The sequence below is a fragment of the Salvia miltiorrhiza genome, chromosome 5 (assembly GCF_028751815.1).
Source record: "Salvia miltiorrhiza cultivar Shanhuang (shh) chromosome 5, IMPLAD_Smil_shh, whole genome shotgun sequence".
Classification (NCBI taxonomy): Eukaryota; Viridiplantae; Streptophyta; class Magnoliopsida; order Lamiales; family Lamiaceae; genus Salvia; species Salvia miltiorrhiza.
The window spans coordinates 49,009,032-49,029,849 of NC_080391.1; positions in this window are offsets into that span (position 1 = coordinate 49,009,032).

Sequence of the window (20,818 nt, forward strand, 5' to 3'; positions counted from 1 at the left end):
ACTTGGAGAATAATGCGGAGAATTGTTTGGATACGGGCGTGGATCCTATTTCTGGACCGTCTTTCGGGGTTCATTTATCTGAGCCGGATTTGTTGGACAAAATACTGGTTCCGATTCAGGGGGATAAAGATGTGATTAAAGATAGTGACTTGGTCATTAACGAGGAGGACTCGGATGTGGAGGAAACTTTGGAGATGGAGGCTCCGGATGGCGCGGGTTTGAACACACCGATTATTGACGACACAGCTGTTGCTCTCGAACGTACTGTGGACAAAAGCGGGGGTGTTTCGCATGAAGGTAACAAGGATTTGTCCGCTCTTGGCCCGGACAATATTACTAGTCGCATTAGTCGGTTAGAGGAGCAGGTTAGTCAGGGGATGCAATTACTCTCGGACAAGACGACCAAGCGGGGACGTGGCCACCCAAAGGGCACGGGAAAGAGCATGGGAAGTGAGCCGATGCAAGCAGTTCCGGAAGGTAGCATAAAAGGTCGCCTCAGGAATGCGGGGGGAATGGGCTACAAGCCGAGGAACTTTGTGGTTGATTATAGCAATAGTGATAGCATGAATGCAATGAATAATATAGTTCATAGACGTTGGTCAGATGAGATGGACGACTATCCTGATTTATGGGATCGCTAGTGTCTTCAGGTTTCTTTGTTTAACGATCTCTTTTCGAGTTTCGTGCCCTTAGTCTGCGTTTTGTGCTCTCAAGGGATTCTTTTTACTTTTTCTTTTATAAAAAACCTCAATTTAATAATAATAATTTTGTCAACAAAACATTTAATTAGTAGTGCACTAACAAATCTATTTCTGTAAATATATACATAGTGGGTTTGCTTAACATAAAAATTAAATTTATTGTGGGAAATGAGAATTAAATTTTGTAAATGTATAATATAATTTTTTATTACATTTTATAATAATTGTATTTGCATTTTTACATTCATCTTTCTATATTATATAAAAAGTAAGTTGTTGAAATCGTATATATATTAAAAAATGAGAAATATAAGAATGCAAATATAATAATTATAGATTTGGAATTTTGATTTTTATTTTTCACAATAACATTGATTTTTATTAGAACTCCTCCTTACACCTAACTAGCATTTGCATCCCGTGCAATGCACGGAAAAATATTTTTTAATATTAATTTAATTATCATACTCATAAATATAATAAAAATTATTTTTAACTAAATATATTAGAATTGAATATTAAAAAATAAAAAATAATTTACAATTATAAAATTTGATATTATGAAAAGCCAAAAAAAATAAGTTAAAAAAATAAAAAAAATACTAATAAAAAAGAATTAAAAATACATTTTTTTCAAAAAGATGAGAGAGGAGAGAGTAATTTATAAAATTTTAATATTTAAACATATTTAATTTGTACATTTTAAATCAAATATTTACATAAAATATATCAAATTAAAGTTCTTATCGTGATCTTTAATTTGATATGCATATTAATTATTTTATAATTAAACGAATTTTACATTTTTGAAAAAAAATAATGGAAATATGTATATGGAATATTAAAAAAATTAATGGTAGTTTCTTAAGAAAAAAAAAGTTACTGGCAGTTAGTTATCTGCACATAATTAAACGTGCCAGAAAATTTACAAATATATTAATTTGAGTTTGAGCTTTTGACTTTAATTTTTTTTATTATTCACAAAATTGCCACCTAAATCAATTTGAAATCAATTTTAAATTGAAAACTCCCTTTTTAATATAGTATAGATAGATAACCCCAAAATTAGTTAGGAACACCAGAAATTTAAGTGATTTTTAACATTATAAGTTCTAAAATTAAAACATTATTACAAGTTTACGTGTTAATGACACGGTAGTATACTATTGAGAACGATTTTAATTTTTTTTCAGGGGAGAACGATTTTAAATTAAAATATTATGATAACTATTAATTAATCATGTCCAACGAAATTTGATTGGAAATGAATATTGATATGGAAAAATAATGATGAAATAGAAGGCAACATGGGCTGCCATATTTGGTACAAAATGCAATCACTTTGATAGAAATGTTTGACCCATTTATTTTTACTTTTTAGAATGGTGTCCAATCATATGATCATTGAAATGAATTACCAACTCCCATAAATTTGCTGTAGTGACTTCACAATGTTAGGTTAGGTGGAGTTTATGGATTTCCTTTCTGATGCAAAAACAACGTGGTTTTCGTGAGGTGGAATTTAAACAATTACGCAAATAGGAATAGGAGTATAATTGCCTCAAAAAAAAAAAGAAGAAGAAGAAGAAGAGAGGAATAGGAGTATAATTTTCTCTCTTCCTCCATGTATGAGGTCTATTATCGAAAAATTCAATTGGGATAAATGTGTTCAAAATTTCAAAAATCGGGTATTGAAATATAAATATTTAGAATTGTGACATTTTCATTAAGACATTAAAAAATTGAGCCATAAATTGATATTTACATGTTTTCCTTCGATCATGATGATGAGTAGCAATGAATATTACTAAATGACCTCCATCGATCATGTTCAACTTTTAAAGTTCGAACATATCAATTGCACTGGCCAGTGACTTAACGGTCAAGTAATATAGAGAAACTGAGTGTTCTTCTCGAAATGTAAATCGAGGAATGAATCCTAATCTTGGCACAACTACCATCTTCCCTTATATCCCGATATACCCAACATAAGCCGTATCTACCCCTTTGGTTGGAGTGCAAGCATTGTACTTGGTCAAAGTATATCATTCAATAAGTACGATAAGTATTGCCCTCAAGTCAAAGGACTGTCACAATCTCACACACCAATAATCATAGACACCAAAACAAATGATATATTGGTAGGGTATGCCAATACTCTCTGAAGTATCCATGCATCTATCACGAGTATCTAATATCTCATAGCCGTGAGAACAACTACATTCTCTAAGAATGTGATACAGATCACATGCCAACTTATAACATATCATCAATATCCCAATCTTGATGATCCTTAGTTGGGGCGACTTAAGAGTTATACTCTATTGCTAACCTTCCACTAAATTAGCAACAATATTAACTCATGGGAACATTTAATTGAATGAAAACAAATAATCAAAGTATTCAATCAAATAAATTCATAATGCCATTAGTGACATCAAATGTCATAGATGTGATCAAGTAATAAGTCTCAACACAGATTATTTCTAGACATATTACTTTTACTCCCACTGACTAAAGCCGATCTCCAAGATATCCAATGCCCAAACACTCAAAGTGCTTGCTATGATTCACAATGCATAACAATCGGTCAAAAGGATTAGCAATGTCCTCCTATGTGGAAACTTCTCTAACATAATCTCTTGTTTCTAATATCTCTTAAAATCTGCCAACGATGCTAAGCACACAAACTACACCTTGTGTAGTGAAAATCATGTCATTCATGACCATCCTATTGCCCTAGCGTTAGGATAATCCTTTGTGCATTAAATCTCATTGTCATTAAAAGGACAATCATTTCTTGATAAATAGATGCCATATTCCATCGGTAGATGTCCTTTCGAACTTCTTCATGGAATATCTCCTTAGCACCTTGTCTATGTAAGTGGACTTTGATAGCCTAACAATCTATTAGCTCAAATTAAATAGATCTTGATCCCAAGGATATAATAGACTTTACTCAAATCCTTCACCTTGAAGGAAATTAACAATTAGTCTTTCATGGATTGCATCATGAGTACAATAATTTTCATTTTCAATATGTCATACATAAATGATGATGAAAATTGTGTTCTCATTCTTGTGTTTCCTATAAACACAATGATTTTCTTTGCTTTTGACCAAAATCAAACGATTTGATTTCCTTGTCAAAATATTTGTTCCATATTCTAGAAGTTTGTTTTAGTTCATAACAACAAGTAAAATCTCAATGGACTTGACTTTTGCAATTGGTGAAAAGATTTCATCATAATCCATGCTCTTGCACTGATTATAATCTTTTGCCACTAACCTAGCCTTGCAGGTTTGCACATTATCATTAGCATCAATTAGGTATTACCCCAAATGATATCTTATTTAAGGTCTAACAGATCCATTCAGATTTTATGGCTTTTTGCCACTTCTAAGAATCTATGACCATCATTGGAACCTATGACTATCATAGTTTCGCATAAGTTCTAAAGATCTTAACCAGTTTCAAATCCTTTCTCGTATTGATCTTAGACCAATAGATTAATTCTTAGGCTGGTTTACGTTCTCTAGAACTTATACGACGTTGCATTTGTGCAGGCTCTTCGTTATTCTGAACTTGAGGAAGTTGGTTTGTTATATCATGATGAAGAATCTTCGACATCCAATGTCATATCTCCCCCCCGTATTGAAGAATCTTGCATTTCTGCAAATTCTTCAATACTGGTCTTATTGGATGTAGATGACGCTCTAAGTGGTGCATCAATACCAATGAGATCATGAACAGCTCCCACTAAATCCTTGTTTAGACCATCTAACAAGTTTTCTTCCTCCATGTTGCCTTTGTGGTTCTCAAATCTTGTCAAGATCTATCGCAATTCTAAAACCGAGAACTTATAATTTCCAAGAAAATAGTAGTATTCTCGTGTTTCCTTCGGATATCCCACAAAGTAACACTTCTCACTTTTGTTTCCAACAAATCAGTGAACATTTTCTCTACATATGTAGTGTAACCCAAGGTTCACACATGTGTAAAACTATGTTTCTTTCAATATCACAATCATGTGATATTTACTCAACTAATTCAAGTGGAACTTAGTTCAGAATATAAGCAATAATAAACAAGGCATGGTCCCAAAGATACACCGGAAGTTTTGAGAAGTTCATTATGGATCGAACCATATCTAATAAAGTTCGATTTCTCCTTTCGGATACCCAACTCAAATGAGGTATCCCTAGAGGAGTCCATTGTGGATGGATTCCATATGACTTCAAGCAATCGACAAACACTTGGCTTAAGTATTTCTTTCTCGATCTAATCTTAGAGATTAAATACTTCTCCAAGTTGTTCTTGACTTCTAACTTAAACTCCATAAATTTCTCAAAGTTTCTGATTTGTGTTTCATAAGATACACATTTCCATACCTTAGAAAATCGTCTGTGAAAGTTGTGAAGTACGAAAATCCACTTTGTGCTTGAGTTGGAAACGGTCCACATATCACTATGTGAATCAACTCAAGTACTTCTTTAGCTTGTATTCTTTTCCTAGAAAGTGGCTCGTTGGTCATTTTAACCTTGAGATGTGATTTCACAAGCACTTTAAGACTTTACGTCAAAAAGTATGAGTTAGTCTAACTTTCTCGATCTTGTTATTCATTTCTCATTAAGTGACCAAGCCTACATGCTAAAGTTAAGTCGAACTATTCGCATTGCTTGTGATAGTTTATTTTACACACTGAGGATATTTTGTTCGCATTGAGCAAATATAAAGTATTCTCAAGTGAAAAATTTTCATCTCCATTAAGCAAAGTACAACAAATTCTATAAGCAAAATGGAAAGAAAAACTTCAATGTCTAACATGAGAATAGAAATTATATTCCTCATAATTCCAAGAACAAAATAACAATCTAACATTTCCACAAACCCAAAGATAGATCAAATCCATAAGACCTTATGCATTTAGCAGCAACTATTGCTCAAAACAAATGCGCAAGTAAGATTTCTTTGGTCTCACTCTCTTGTTTTTAGTTAGACAATACACATTTTAACAAATGTGTGAACTATAACTCGTATATAATACCCAGGAGTATGAGTTGTTACATGTTCACCTCAATGAAAAATATACCAAATTCTGCTATCAAAACATCCAATGTTTTGAACATCAAGCAGTATCCCTTCCAGTGTCATTTTCTTGACAAAAAGTATTTCATCTTTGGGTAACTTCTGCTTCTTTTGGTTTCCACCTTAGGATGCAAAATTTAGTTCTTTGATCCTTCTTCTACATTTTCTTTCTTTTTGGGTTAGAATTGGCATAAGCATTAATCATAAGAACTTATTTGTCCTTAGTGGAAGACGATTCAAAATCGTTCTTAACATGTCATGAAACTCATGGCAGTGTCACTGTCCTATTGTTCATTTGAATTCACTATGAAGTTCACAAATGAGACAGATCATTACTGCAAGATTAAGTTGATTGAGATAAATATCGAATAGTCTCGTTCCAATCATGGCCAACCTCTCAATTAACTTAATCTTTTTCAAGACATCCATAGAGACCTTGTCTACTCCATGTAGATTAATCCTGAAGAGATCCATGAGTTTCTTATACTTTATGGTCTTAGCTTCTAAAGCATTAACACTCTTCAGGTGCATCAACATCTCAATTGAAAACATATGATCACATTGTTTATGCAGTTCCAAACTCATAGACACAATCATGACACATTTAACAGAAGTTACATCATCCAAATGTTTCTTTTAACTTTCATTGTCAAACATTTGAAAGTTTCTAAAGTCGCATTAAGGATGATGCGGATTGATTTGTCCAAGACATAGTCAATCCCATCTAGCCTTAGCACCAAACAAAAATTGTGCGATCAATCCAGAAAGTTTGACCTAGTCAATTTACCGTATCCAACAAACATTACCAAAACAGTTGCAGATATAACAATGATAAAAGAAAGCAATAAAAAAATATCACATTTATTTTACTAATCAAACAAGGCATTTTGTTTTGATTAGCTCCCACTATTTTTGCATATTTTATGACCCCAACATAAAATACAAATTTATTAAACATAAATTATAGTGGTCCAAGATCCAAGTCAATATTATGTAGCCTCTGCTTGGGCTATGACTACAATAATATCACTTAGTAGGCCTCTAAGCCAATTGCAACAACAATTTTACAACTCTTGGTTGATTAATCTAATTAATCTGCGTCCTTAAATCACTTTGGTCGAGTTTCACGCCACAAATGATCAAGCAAGTCAACCCCATCATACGGTGCCAACCTATGAATTAGCCTTGGCCTTGTAGATCAGAGCAAACACTTGGGTGTAAATACTCTTGAACGAAAAGGATGGGTTGCTCAAACAATTATGATGGACGACGCGTTTTGTGCTTACACAAAGACTTATATTTAGTGGGGATTTAGCATGTGATACTAATTGCTTATATTTAATATCCAATATTAAATAGCAAAACAATTACTGGGTGCCGCCTACCCAGGCATACGAAATGCGGACCACATGTATTGGGTGCCGCCTACCTAGACATAGTAACGCGGACTACATATATAGGGCGCCGCCTACCCAAGCATTAAAGCGGTCTCTTACAACTATAGTTAATAATAAGCATAAAATCAAATAGCATGCTTATCACAAAACAACATAGAATCTCTACAAATAAAATTCCTTAATCCAATTAAAATTTTATTCTCCAATTAAAATATGGGTTAATCAATTCGTATTAATTCCAAATTAATACAACATTATTATCTCAAAATAACAATTTCATATATTAATTCAAAATTAATATAAAAACTCATCAATTATTATTATTTCATAAATAATAATAAATCATGATTTATAAATCAAATTAATGAATTAGTCCATTTATATCAATTTCAAATTAATATAAATATACATTCAATATTATTATTTCAAAATTAATAATATTAAATCAAGATTCATCAATTTAATTAATTTATATTAATTCCAAATTAATATAAACATAAAACAAATATTATTATTTCAAAAATAATAATAAATAAGATTTATTAATCTAATTAATAAATCTAATTCTGAAATTGGGATTAATTAATCAGTTTTAGCCCAAATGGGTATTTAATAAAACAAGCCCAGCCCCTTTAAAAATTCATTTTCGCAGCCCACAGTAATCAGGTCCAGACCGGGCCCAAGAACCTTAGGTACAGATCCATGTTTTGCAGCTAGGGTTTTCAAATGGTTTTACAGCAGCAGCCGCCCCCGCCTTTCCCGTCAGCCTAGCGCCGCCGCGCTCTGAGCAACGACGCCACCAGACGTCGTGCGTCCTCGCCGGACGTCTCCCGCCGGTCGTCGACGCGTTGGCGTCCAAGCCCGCGTTGAAGAGAGGCGCCTCCGTTCGCCAGTCATCACGCGCCGAGGCCAACCACCACCACCATCATCCCCTTCAGCCTCTGCCACGACGATGACCAAGTCCACACCGAAGAGAATGAAACCGTGCCGTCGGAAAAGATCCGAGCACGAGGACAGAGACTGGTGTGCCGCGCCTATCCCGTCACCGCCGCTCGTAGAGTTATCATTGTCGGCCCTTGCGGATCCGACCGTGCGAGTTCTCCACCCTTTGTTGGCGGGGAGACATGGTTACGAAGGGACACAAGCGCCCAGGCTCAAAGACTTGACGCGACGCTAAAGGCGGCAGACGGTCGGGCGCAGCACACCGGCGAGCCCCGAGCCGTTTGTCATCGCCTCTCGCCGCCCCTAGCGGTGGTCAATAATCCGGCAAAGGGTTCGAATATTGCGCAGCAATGTTCATCCAAACTCAAAATTGAATTTTCAGTTTCCAATCCAGAACAAATCTTTCGGCAAAAGATGAACATATTGCCCAACAATAGTTGTGAAATACTATAATCCCAATTCAATTTTCGAATTCTAAATTCAATTTTCAATATCAGATTTCTAAAATCAAATTTAATTAACCCATAAAATAGTTAGAACACGAAAGCAATTATAAATCGAGCCCCGGGCTCTGATACCAATGTTGGAAATCCTTGACATCATCTAATGATACGCAGCGGAAATAACAGTCAAGGAAAAGATCTAGATTTACAATTGAATCATGTGTAGAGATTACAAACACACAACAATAGTTAGAATAACTTACTTGTTGTGTATCAAACAATCCTGTAGCAACTCTTCTAGTAATCCTGCAGTTGAATCCACTACTATGGTATCCACGCATATTGCAGATTCGATGCAGGAATTATTCCCGATGCACAATTCAATCTTCGAAAGCTAGGAAATCTCCGATTGAATTCTATAGTGTTCTAAGTGTTTTCTCTCTTGTGATTTTACATGTCTCACGTTTTTCGTGTATCTGACAAAGGAAATATATTCCTATTCTTATAGGAATAACACACGTCTGTAACTCTAGGTTAAACAGGTTGGGCTTTTCTTTTGTCTTTAATTAATCCAATAGTCCAACTATTTACTAATTAATTAGGCTATTAGAATATATCAAATATATCCTAATCTAGTCCATAAAATATCTTTAACAGAGATCATACAATCAGAATGGCTGATTACAAGAACTCTCTTAGAATCTCTAGGCAATCAATAGATATATCTTTAGCCTAGTTAATGATTACTTGAGAGCATGTTCTCAGTAATCCTAGTTGGTTATTACATAACCTTTTTCTTTCTGAGAGAAGAGTGTTTGTAATAGAGTTCGAGACTAAAGACCGAACTCAGCAGTTGTTTAGTACCGTTAAACTAAACAGATCAGTTCCTTGGCATTTGATAAACCAAGTGGTTATTGTTTAGTACCAGCAAACTAAACAGTTCGGTCCCTTGGCACCTGATAAGCCAAGTGGTTGTTGTTTAGTACCATAAAACTAAACTAGATGGTTATCAAGATCGAGCGAGTTCAGATTAAAGGTCCTGGCTCCAATTATCTTAGCATTAGCTGATTGGACACGACAGTGTCAGGGCGTGCTAAGTGTTAAACCCAATTCAGAGTGGATTGGTAGGTTTGCTGTACACCTTTAAGCATAAGCCCAGAGTGTTTGTCAGACAAATAATGTGGCTGTAGATGTAGGAAAGATGTTTCCGAACCACGTTAAAAATTCTTATGTTCTTTATCTGCTTTCAGTTATTTTCTTACTTGTGTCAAACTATTTTCAACTGAACCGGATTAACTGAAAAGTGTAACTGAGGATTCTACAAGTGACAAATATTTTCTAAGGGCTATTCGTATTAAATTTAAATTCCGCTGCTGAGTTATTAATCCTACTGACGACTCTTCAGTTAGTCAGAGAGATTAATAACTCTACTCTATTTTACAAACTAGACTGAAGCCTTACTTAGATATCAGTTAAGTCCAGTGCTCGACTGATGTCACATTACTGTAGTATCTTCAATATCAGTCTACAACCCTATTTCAAACTGAAATTTGGTTAAGTTTCTTTTGATTTGCGAAAAATAGCCCACGGGTGTATTCCCCCCCTCCCCTCCATACACCTGTTAGTCAACCCTCCGGGACCCCAACATATTTACAACTCACTCATTCATTAATTTTATGATTATAATAAAAGTGAGACTTTTATTCCACTTATAACATATTTAATTAATTTCTTAAAACTTGTACTATTATTAATTGTATATGCATTTTAGCGATGGAAGATGATATTATTTGTTATTAAGAGTAGACATAGAGGTATAAACTTCACCCTCATGACTTATCAACAAGAAAAAAAAATATCTTACTACAATCCTTCAAAATTTTGGGATTCGATAAAATACATATTTTCACATTCTAGTAAAGTCAGTCATAGAAAACGATGCGAGAAACCCTAGCCTCAAGCCTTCCTTAACCGCCGCCGCCGTCAGTCCTTCCGGCAGATGGATTCCACAGTCGTCGGTCCGGATAAGGGGAGACTCAATCTCCATTCGGTTTCAGCCAATTTTGAAGCACCTCGATCTCAATCTACTTACTCATCCCTCTCTCCTTTTCAGCGATCTCTGATCATGGGGCCGAGATCTTCTGCCGGAGTAGTTGCAGGTCGGCCGCGCTCGCCCGCTGCTGCTAAGGCTCTGATCGGTTCTATCGTTCCTACTACTGTAGCCGACAACAATACCTCCAACAACCCTAACGTGCATGAAGCTAGGGCTTCTTATGCACTTGCCATAGGCAAGAAGAAATCGGATCTGGCAGCGCATAACTTCCATGATCTTAAGCCCACGAAAGAGGGTGATCAGTTCTCCCTCAAAATATCGATGGATCTGTATCTTAAGGAAGTCAAGGAATTCGAATTTGCTTTGACAGGGCGCTTGCTGCTTCGGAAAGGTGATAAGCCTCGATCAACTATGGAAATTAAGCTGGAACTTCAGCAATTATGGAGTTTGACATCTTATTGGCAACTCATTCCATTGGAAAAGCGTTATTTTACGCTCCGATTTACTTCGGCAGCGGACTTTTCGATTGCAAAGGAGAAGGTGGTCTGGGAGCTTTCTAAGGGGCATCTCCGACTCCGTAAATGGACCCGGAATTTTGATCCTTTTAAAGAGAACTCCCCTTTGGCGAATGTTTGGGTTCGCATTCACTATCTGCCAATTGAGTATTGGAATCCACAGGTAATCTCTGGGATTGGACGGTTTTTGGGTCATCCATTGAAGATTGATGGAGCGACGGTGGGGCGCGACTTTGGGCAATTTGCACGCATACTAGTTGAAATGGATATGTCTCACAATCCCCCGTCTTCTCTTCTGATTGACCGCGGGGATATTTCTTTTTACGTTGAATTTGTCTTCAAAAATTTGCCGCTCTACTGTGATAGTTGCAAAATAACTGGTCATGCCCAGGATACTTGTCGGAAAAAAAGACGTGTAGAGCCGGCCGCTAAGATCGATTCTCCGACTGATGCAGGCGTGCCTGAACTATCAGATCCGAAGACACTGCCTGACAAAGAGTGGCAGGTTGTTGAGAGGGTAAAGAAGCATGTTGATTCCATGGATCGGGCCGCAGGGGCACAACAACGTTCTCCGGGGAACTCTTTTGCTCTTCTATCGACGGAAGAGCAAGAATTATAGCAACAGCAGCAACAACTCCAGGTGGTTTCGGCGGTTCAGGAGCTGCGGCCTCTTAGTCCTGATCCGTCAGCTGCGGCGACGGCTCCGGATGACAAGGGGAATGAGATTCATCAAGCTGGGAGCGATGTGGAGGTGGACGAGGAGCTTCAGGTCGAGATGCCGCATGGAAGCGCGACTGAGGTTACTTTGGGGACTGACCTTACTTCCTCAAATTCGGCCATTAAGGCTTCGGTTCATGACAAAAGCAGCGGAAGTGAGGATGCAATTGCGGCAGCGGGAATTTCTCATCGTGGCAAAGATTCGGCCACTACTATGACGGATGATTTTGCTAGTCGCCTAGGTAGGTTAGAGGAGCAAGTTAACCAGGGCATGCAAATGCTCGCTAACAATGTGAAGCCTAAGAGACGGGGCCATCCTCCGAAGGGGATGGAACGTCCACGTGTTCCACAGAGTTCAGAAGATAATATAAAAAATCGCCTCAGGATCGCAGTGGAAATGGGTTATAAGCCGAGAGACTTTGTCATTGATCATGGCAGAAGTGCTAGTATGCAGGTTATGAATAATATTGCCAACGGTAGATGGGCAGATGAAATGGAGTTGCAAGAGCAGCACACAAATATGGATTTTCCTTTTCATTAGTTAGTTAGGTGCTTAGGGTGTTGATGCCTTTCAGGCTTGGGGGTTCTTTTTTCGTTGTTTTTCCTTGATCTCTTTTTGAGTCTCAATCTCATAGTCTGCGTCTTTGTGCTTTCATGAGATCCTTTTTCTTTTTCCTTTTATATAAAACCGCATTTTAATAAGTAAAGTCAGTCATAGATCTGAATTAATGCCTTATTTTCAAATTCAAAGTATAGCATTCTTTAAAGAATTATACAAATCAACAAAAGAATGATAATGTGTAGGGCTGTCGAACGGTTCGGGTTCGGTCACCCGTACCCAAAATTTCGATTACCCGAACCCGAAATTGCCATATTTGTTCCCGAACCGTTTTATGAGTTCGGTTACCCGATTCGGTTATTTGGGTATCCAAAATACCCATTTAAAAAATTAAATTCAAATAATTTGATAGATATAGGATCTTTGCTCTGAAGTTTTTCTCTTATTTCATGTGGTAATAGTAGCTTCTGTATGTGATTGAGATTGGGGTTCTTCTCCATTTGGAGGTGCATTTGAAGCTTGTTAAGTACTCCCTCCGTCCACCAAAAATATGCCACAATTTCCTTTTTCGTCCGTCCACAAAAAATATGCCACATCCATTTTTAGTAGTAGGGTCCACACCATTCCACTCACATTTAAAGTGGGACCCTTACTCCACTACCAACTTCACTCACATTTTATTAAAACCCGTGCCGAAAGTAAAGTGGCATATTTTTTGTGGACGGAGGGAGTATGAGCTTGTGAAGCTTCCATTTGATCTACAAAAGTGTAAATAAACTGATTCAACTGAAGCAACAAAATGAACTGAATTAAAAAACTGATTCAACAAAATATTATGAAACAAAATGAAGCAACATTCAATCTTCTTGGCACAGCAGTCTGAAAATGACGGCAACATATTACATATATATAACTCTTTATACGGAAACATATTTCAGCATAGAAAAGTAAGAAAAAAATAAGCAAACAACACACAAACTTCAGAGCTGAGAAAAAAATCAATCACATTTCAGAAATGATGCGAAAACTGCTATTGCATAGACCATTTTTCTCATGCGTGCGTAATCACAAATTCACAATTGATGACACACATCAATATTCATACTAAATGCATAAAACAAATTTTAGGGATTTAATTAAATTAGAATCTATCAAGTATTGGCTAAAATATAGTAGAAACAAACTGAATTCAACTTTCGAATTGTTAAGTTGCTAAATTTTCAACTTTCGAATCAGTACTTAAAGAGATTCAGGAGAGGACTTACCAGGCGGCGGATGGGCGGTAGACGGCCGATGGCATGGACTCCAACGGCCTGGACTCGTGCTCACGCAGGTCGGCTGGAATCGGAAAAGAGCAAATAGAGGGCGGTGGACGGCGTCGGACAGTCCGGAGAGGGCGGCTCAAGGAGGCGGACTGACGGGTGAAGGCCTTAGCTTAGGGTACAGCCGTTCAGGAACTGGAGGTGGCTGAAGTGAAGGCCTTAGCTTAGGGTTCTCATTTGATCTCACTTCTAAATTTTTAATTTTTACTTTACAAATATATATATATATATATAAAATAATTAATTAAATATTTTTGGGTATTCGATTAACTCGAATCAGTTATCGGTTAACCAAAATTTTTAAGAAAACACTAACCGAAACCGATCCAATACCCAAAAAATTTGGTTATTGGATACCCAAATTCGAGAATTTCGGTTCGGTTATTGGATTATCCAAAACCCTAAACTCAATTAGACAGCCCTAATAATGTGATAACCAGCCATGTTTGCGTTAGCATATGAGACTAATAATATGAATATTCCATTTCACACTATTCATCCCAAGATTATTCTTAACAAGTGTTGGAACGAATAGTACGAAATGACATATTCGAATAATTTGTCTCAATTGTGGTCGTGCCAAATATTGAGACGGATGGTACGAGTAGGACATTTCGCATTTCATACCATTCGTCCTAATATTTGTCATAATAAAACTAGCACTTGAGATTGGAAAGAATTGAACAAATATGTTATTTCGCACCATTCATGCCAAACACTTGGCGCAATAGAGAATATAACAAATGGTACGGATATGCTATTTCGTCTCGTTCGTCCCAAATCCCAATGTCTTCCGTGCCAAGTGTTTGGTACGAATGGTTTAAATATGTTATTTCGTAACTTTCGTGCCAATGTTTATTGCGCTAAGCGTTGGGATGAATGATATGAAGTGTGAAAATTAGCGCGAATATTTGGTACAAATTGTACGAAATAACATATTTGTACCAAACACTTGGGGCAAAAGACATTGGGACAAATGGTTCGAATATGTCATTTTGTACTGATGATTAATTGGCTCAACTCCTAAGCCCATTTCTCACACCATTTTTGCAACCCTCATTTTGTGCCCTAGGATCTTGAGAGATCTTCAATTTCCTTTCTTTCTTTCATCTTTTCTTGTGAATTCTTCTCTCTTTGACCTATAATGTTTTACTTGATGATTTGTGCTCTTTATCCGGTATCAAGAGACATAAAGTTATGCCTTATACACCACAACAAAGTGGGGTAGCGGAACATATGAATAGGACTTTATTAGATAAAGTAAGAAGCATGTTGGCCTCTTCCAAGCTTTAATTTCAAGAAATTTGGGGGAGGGGGGGAACTATTCTTACTACTGCTTATTTGGTCAAATCGTTCTCATTTTGTGCCTTTGAAGGGTGAGTGCGCTAAAAGTGTTTTTTCTGGTCAATTTATTGATTTGTCTAATCATTGTGTGTTTGGTTGTGCTGCCTTCAAACATCAAAATAGTGATAAGTTAGAATCAAAATCTAAAAAATGTGTTTTTTTAGTATACTTGAAAGATGTTAAAGGGTATAGATTATGGGATAGAAATGAGCATGGTTTTGAGGTTGTTATTAGTGGGGATGTAAATTTCAATGAATTTGATTTTCCTTGCTTATCCACCCAGCATGAAATTGCTCATATTTCTAATATGGCTCAAGGTGAGGTAGAGAAATCCACTCATTTAAGCATTGTTGATGGTTCTAATGATTTGCATGCTGAAATTGAACATGAGCCTGTTATTGATGATAATGTGTTTGACTTACATGAAAATGAGCATGATATTGATGATAATGTGCAAAATGATAACATATCTATTGAAAATGAAGATTTGGAAGATTATCACCTTACTAGGGATAGAGGTAGAAGGTCCACAAAAATTCCTTCAACGTATAATGAATTTGAATTGTGTCTCCTTGTCTTCAATGTATTTGAATGTCTGAATCCCTAGACAATAATGCTCCTAATACCTATTAAGAAGCTTTAAAATCTGTGTATTTTAGAAAGTGGCTTGAAGCTTTGAAACGTTAAATGAACTCCCTTATTTCCAGTCTAACATGGATTCTTGTGTCTCCTTCTGTTGATTACTATGTTATTTATTGCAAATGGTTGTTTAAGGTTAAGCATGAAAATGACTCTTTGAAGCATAAAACGAGGTTAATAGCTAAACAATTCGGTAACCTTACGACTGTTTGAATGATACTTTCTTTAGTTACTCATTTTAATTGGGAGTTAAAACAAATAGATGTGAATACAACTTTTCTACATTGATAAGCCTTTTTGTATGAAATAGTCCGAGGGCTTCATTGATCCAGAGAGACTTGATCATGTGTGCCTTCTTAAAAAGGATTTTGTTGGGGTCCCGGAGGGTCTCTGAACAGGTGTAGGGGGGAATACACCTGTAGGGTAATTCTTTTCGAAAAACTGATTTATGAGAATAATAGTGAACGATAACAGTTTTTAAAAGAATAAGCTTGTCACTGATACTGATGAAACAATCAGTAGATGACTTCAGTTATTTGAGTCAGTCAGATAACTTTAGTCCAAATAAGGCTTCAGTCAATTTGAACGAAAGCAGAGATGTGTTATGACTCTTACTGATTATTCGAAGATTTATCAGTAAGACTGATAACACAGGCAACAGAAAGTAAACTTAGTTCAATTAGCCTTTAACGAGAATGACACAAATAAAATTTTTTGTTACACTTTTCAGTTAATCAGTTTCAGTAGATATCAACAAGAGCGCAAAAGAAAATAACTGAAAGCAGAAAGAACACAAGAATTTTTATGTGGTTCGGAAACAAAGTTCCTACTCCACGGTCAGATGATCAATCTGACAATCACTCTGGGCTAATGCGTTGAGGTGCACAACAAACCCACCAACACCACTCTTGGTTTAATTTTACACTTAGCATACCCAGACACTCTTGTGTCCAATCAGCGTGTTGCTAAGGTCTTTGGAGACAGAACCCTTGGTCTGAACTCCCCCTTGGCTTTTTGGGTGCTAAGGTTACCGAATTGTTTAGTTTAACGGTACTAAACAACAACCACTCCAACTCTCTTTTCTCTCGGTTTAAAAGGAATTTGGATTCTTCGAACTAGGATTACTGAGAACAGACTCTCAAGTAATCAGAATCTTAGGCTTTGGGGGGTAATACAAGGATTTGCCTAAGAACTAAGATAATATGTGTAATTAATGATCTGATTTATGTATTGATGATTCTCTTCTTCAATTCAAACTTCTGATAGCAGTTGAAGGCTGCGTTGGAATTTTGACAGAGTTTCAGCTTGTGTGTTTGAATCGGTGAAGATTGCAGTGTTTCTCGAGCTCTATTTATAGGCAAAGTCTTGAATAGATCCATTGGAGAGATGGTCTTCAGGATTTCTGCCGTTGTGAGAGTAGATTTGAATCTGGCTGAGTCCGCAATATTAGAGGTTCCAATTTTGGTGTAGAATGACGTCTCACAGTACATCCGGTAGGGTGTCTCTGAGACATGTTGCATCAAATAGGAACTATCTGCAGAGAAAGGATGATCCCTAAAATCTCTGCATTTAAAGCGGCTGCAGGAGCATTTAATGCTATCTTCAGAGTATCAGTCCGATGAAGAATGTCAACTGATGCTTGTCAGGAGTATCAGTCCGCTAATTCCATTTGCTCCGCGTTAACGCATTAGTCATCACTGATAGTTCAGTGAAGCTCTCATTCAGCCAATACTGATGCATCTTGACTTGTCTATTCAGCTTTTCTCAGTTGCAGTCTTCAGACGAACTAATAGCATGAACTCGAACACTTGAGTTCGAAAAAGTTCTAGTCTATTATAGTAAACAAAGAGCTTTGGTATTATCAAAACTAGGGATTGGATATTTCATTTAGTTCCCAACAATTTCCCCATTTTTGATGATGCCAAAACCATACAAACAATCCTGTGCAAAAGAACGACTAAAGTACTGAAAGGCAAGATTTTACAAAGAGTGGAGACAATTCTCCCTTAACAGGACAACCTAAAATCTTGTAGAAAAGGAGAAACAACAGTTGAAAGACCAGTAGAAAGCATATAAGAAAAGACAAGTAATCAGAGCCTGGACAAAGAGAAATTGTTTTCAGGGTGAGATCATAAGAACTGATAAGAAGTTAGTTCCTGATCCACAAAAAGAGCAAATAATTACATAATCATTTTTCTTCACCACGAGGTCGCTTGAGGGACCTTTTCTCTGTGGTGGCATTCCTTTTACCTTCATTTTCTTTTTCTTCCTCCTTCTTTGACTCCTCTCCAGTCTTCAATTCTTTCCCCTTTTTGGCAGCAGCAGAAAAGGGAGAGATCCAGCAGCTGTCTGATTGTCAGTACCTGTGATTCCAGAGAATGGACTTGTGCTTTAAGAATGGTCAGTTCCTCTTCTTGAGCTGTCATACGCTGTTCGAGTTGGTGATGCTTGGCTTCATGTGGAGAGACAGTTGGTTGATCCTCTTCCTTTCCTTCTGGCATGTAGTCTCTTTCAGGAGTCCCGAACAGAAAATCTCGTGTGATCAGATAATCACGGATTACTGCAGATACATCATGTATGACATCCCACATGTTGGAGATGTCGAACTTAGTGTACAGCTTCGACTCATTGAGGTACCGAATCTGTGACCGAGGAGCAGTCTTGATGAACGTGTAGAAGAAAAAAAAGACCTAAGTCTTTGTGTTCCTCAAGGTTGGTTTCTGGTTAAATGCTCGATACGTAAGTGTTGAGACAGTGCTGAGCAAGACCTAGGTAGCAGTTCCTAAGTTTTTTATGAAAAGAAGCATCAGTCTTTGAAGAGGATGGAGCGAGGGGATCATTTTCTGGAACCTTTGTAAGAAAGCTTTCAGTGACGTATTGAAGAATGTTTCTGTTAGGAAGTGAGTCATAATCAACAAGTGAGAGGGGATTGTGATCAAGCTGAGTTGTATGAGGCGATTGAGGAAGTTAGGAAGGAGGCTCTTGAGAGGATGGTTGTTGTGTTCGAACATCAACAGATTCTGGAGGAGCCTCAGTTGCATCTTCTGAGACTTCTTCAATAAGTGGAAGGATGTTCGAAGGAACAGTGTCAGGCGTGAGGACTGACACTGTAGATTTTCCTACATCATATCTGGACTAAGAAGAACGTGTGCGGCTGTGGATTCTGGTAGATGACAGTGGGGAATTTATTATTGCTGTCGTGGAAGGTGGTGTAAGAGCTGCAAGGGATGAGCTCAAGCTGCCCTTGAAGAGACTGATTGCATCAGTCACTGAAATTTCTTCCTTCCAAAAGCATGGAATCTCCTTAGTGCTGTGATGAATGATCGAAGAGACCCTGTTTTCTTGACGAAGATGTCTTGAGGAATGGGCTTGATTCTTCTCTTCTGTAAGGACTCGGAGATATGCTTGTTCCCAATTGAATGGGCGTGTTTGGATCATTGCGGTGAGCATTATTTTGTGGGGTCGAGAGATGTGATTTGGCGATCCCAGGGTACCAAGCCAACACCTCTTTATGATTTTGGCAATAATCTTGAGGTGAGGCTGAAGTACTGACATGCTCATGGTACGTTGAACTCCATATGGTGATTCTTCCTTCAGTGTTGCGAGAAGAAGCTGGTTGGTGACTTCATCGGAGAACACAGTTGCAGAACCTTCAGCGAAAAGTTGAAAAATATCTTTGACCATTCGAGAAACATTGATTGTGTGTTTCTCAAATGATGAGAAGTCGGGGGCTGTGAAGATTATGATCTGAGCATTGTACTGGCCAGTTTCAACGTTGAATGCGATGGAGTTGTAGAACTCCTTGATTACTTCATCTCCGAGGAGGTGTGGAGGCATGGAATGAATGAATTTGAGCCATCCATGGCGAGAAAAAATCTCTTGCAATTTGTCAGAGTCGCTCTGCTGTTGAAGAGTTTCTGTAGTAATTGAGGCTTCGTAGCGAACAAGCTTCTCGATCACAGATTGAGAAGTCTTTCCCATTTGAAATTGAGTCTGCAAGTTTTTCTAGAAAAATTAAGATCTCTTTTTACAGTTTGAACCGTGGATTTGAATGGTTAGGGCAAGAGAGACAAGATAGAAAACTTGGATGTAACAAGAAAAGACTGATGAATAACGTGTTTGGTAACTGCTGTGGAGAAGATGAACAGACTAAGATAAACATGAAAAGTATGCCCTAGAATGTAGTTACGACACGTGTTTAAAAAGAATGGTTTTCTTAGAAAAAAGGCAGGATTCTAACGAAAGAAGAAATATCTGTGAAAATAATCAAGAAAGATGCAAGGATATTTCAGTTAAGAGATTCAGTTAACTCAAAAACACTTACTGGTCGATTGATCATCGTAGTCAGTCGATACATCGTAGGATGTTAACTGAAGACTTAAGTTCTCCCTTGATTGATGACCCGCTTCTTTGGTGGACATGTCAGCAATTGTAAAGTCATCACTTGACAATATTAGTCATCGACTCCAACTTCAGTTGACCTCTTCAAGGAGTGATCATCTTCATTCTTCTGGATTGATCAATCCAATTCTTCCACAGAGATCAGTAAACCTATCTTCAGGAAGTGCCTTTGTATGCAGGTCTGCTCGTTGAAGGCTTGTGTGGATCTTCTCAACTGAAACGTCCTTCTTTTGAATATGGTCACGGATAAAGTGATGTCGAATAGCGACGTGCTTCATTTTGGAGTGATGATCAGGATTTTGCGAGATTGCAATGGCGCTTGAGTTATCACATAAGATAGGGACTTCACTTTCTTCAATCCCGTAGTCCTTCAATTGTTGAACTATCCAAAGAATTTGTGAGCAGCAGCTTCTAGTGGGCATATATTCGGCTTCAGTCGTGGATGTGGCGACTGATGTCTGCTTCTTTAAAAACCATGAGACAAGCTTACTTCAAGGAATTGGCATGTACTGGAAGTTGATTTTACTGTCGATAGCGCATCCAGCAAAATCTAAATCAATGTATCCTGTTAATTTGAAGTCATCATTGGTTGGATACCAAAGGCCTACATTGGGTGTGCCTTTGATATATCTGAGGATCCATTTTGCTGCATCCATGTGAGCTTCTTTAGGATCTGACTGATATCTTGCATAGTTT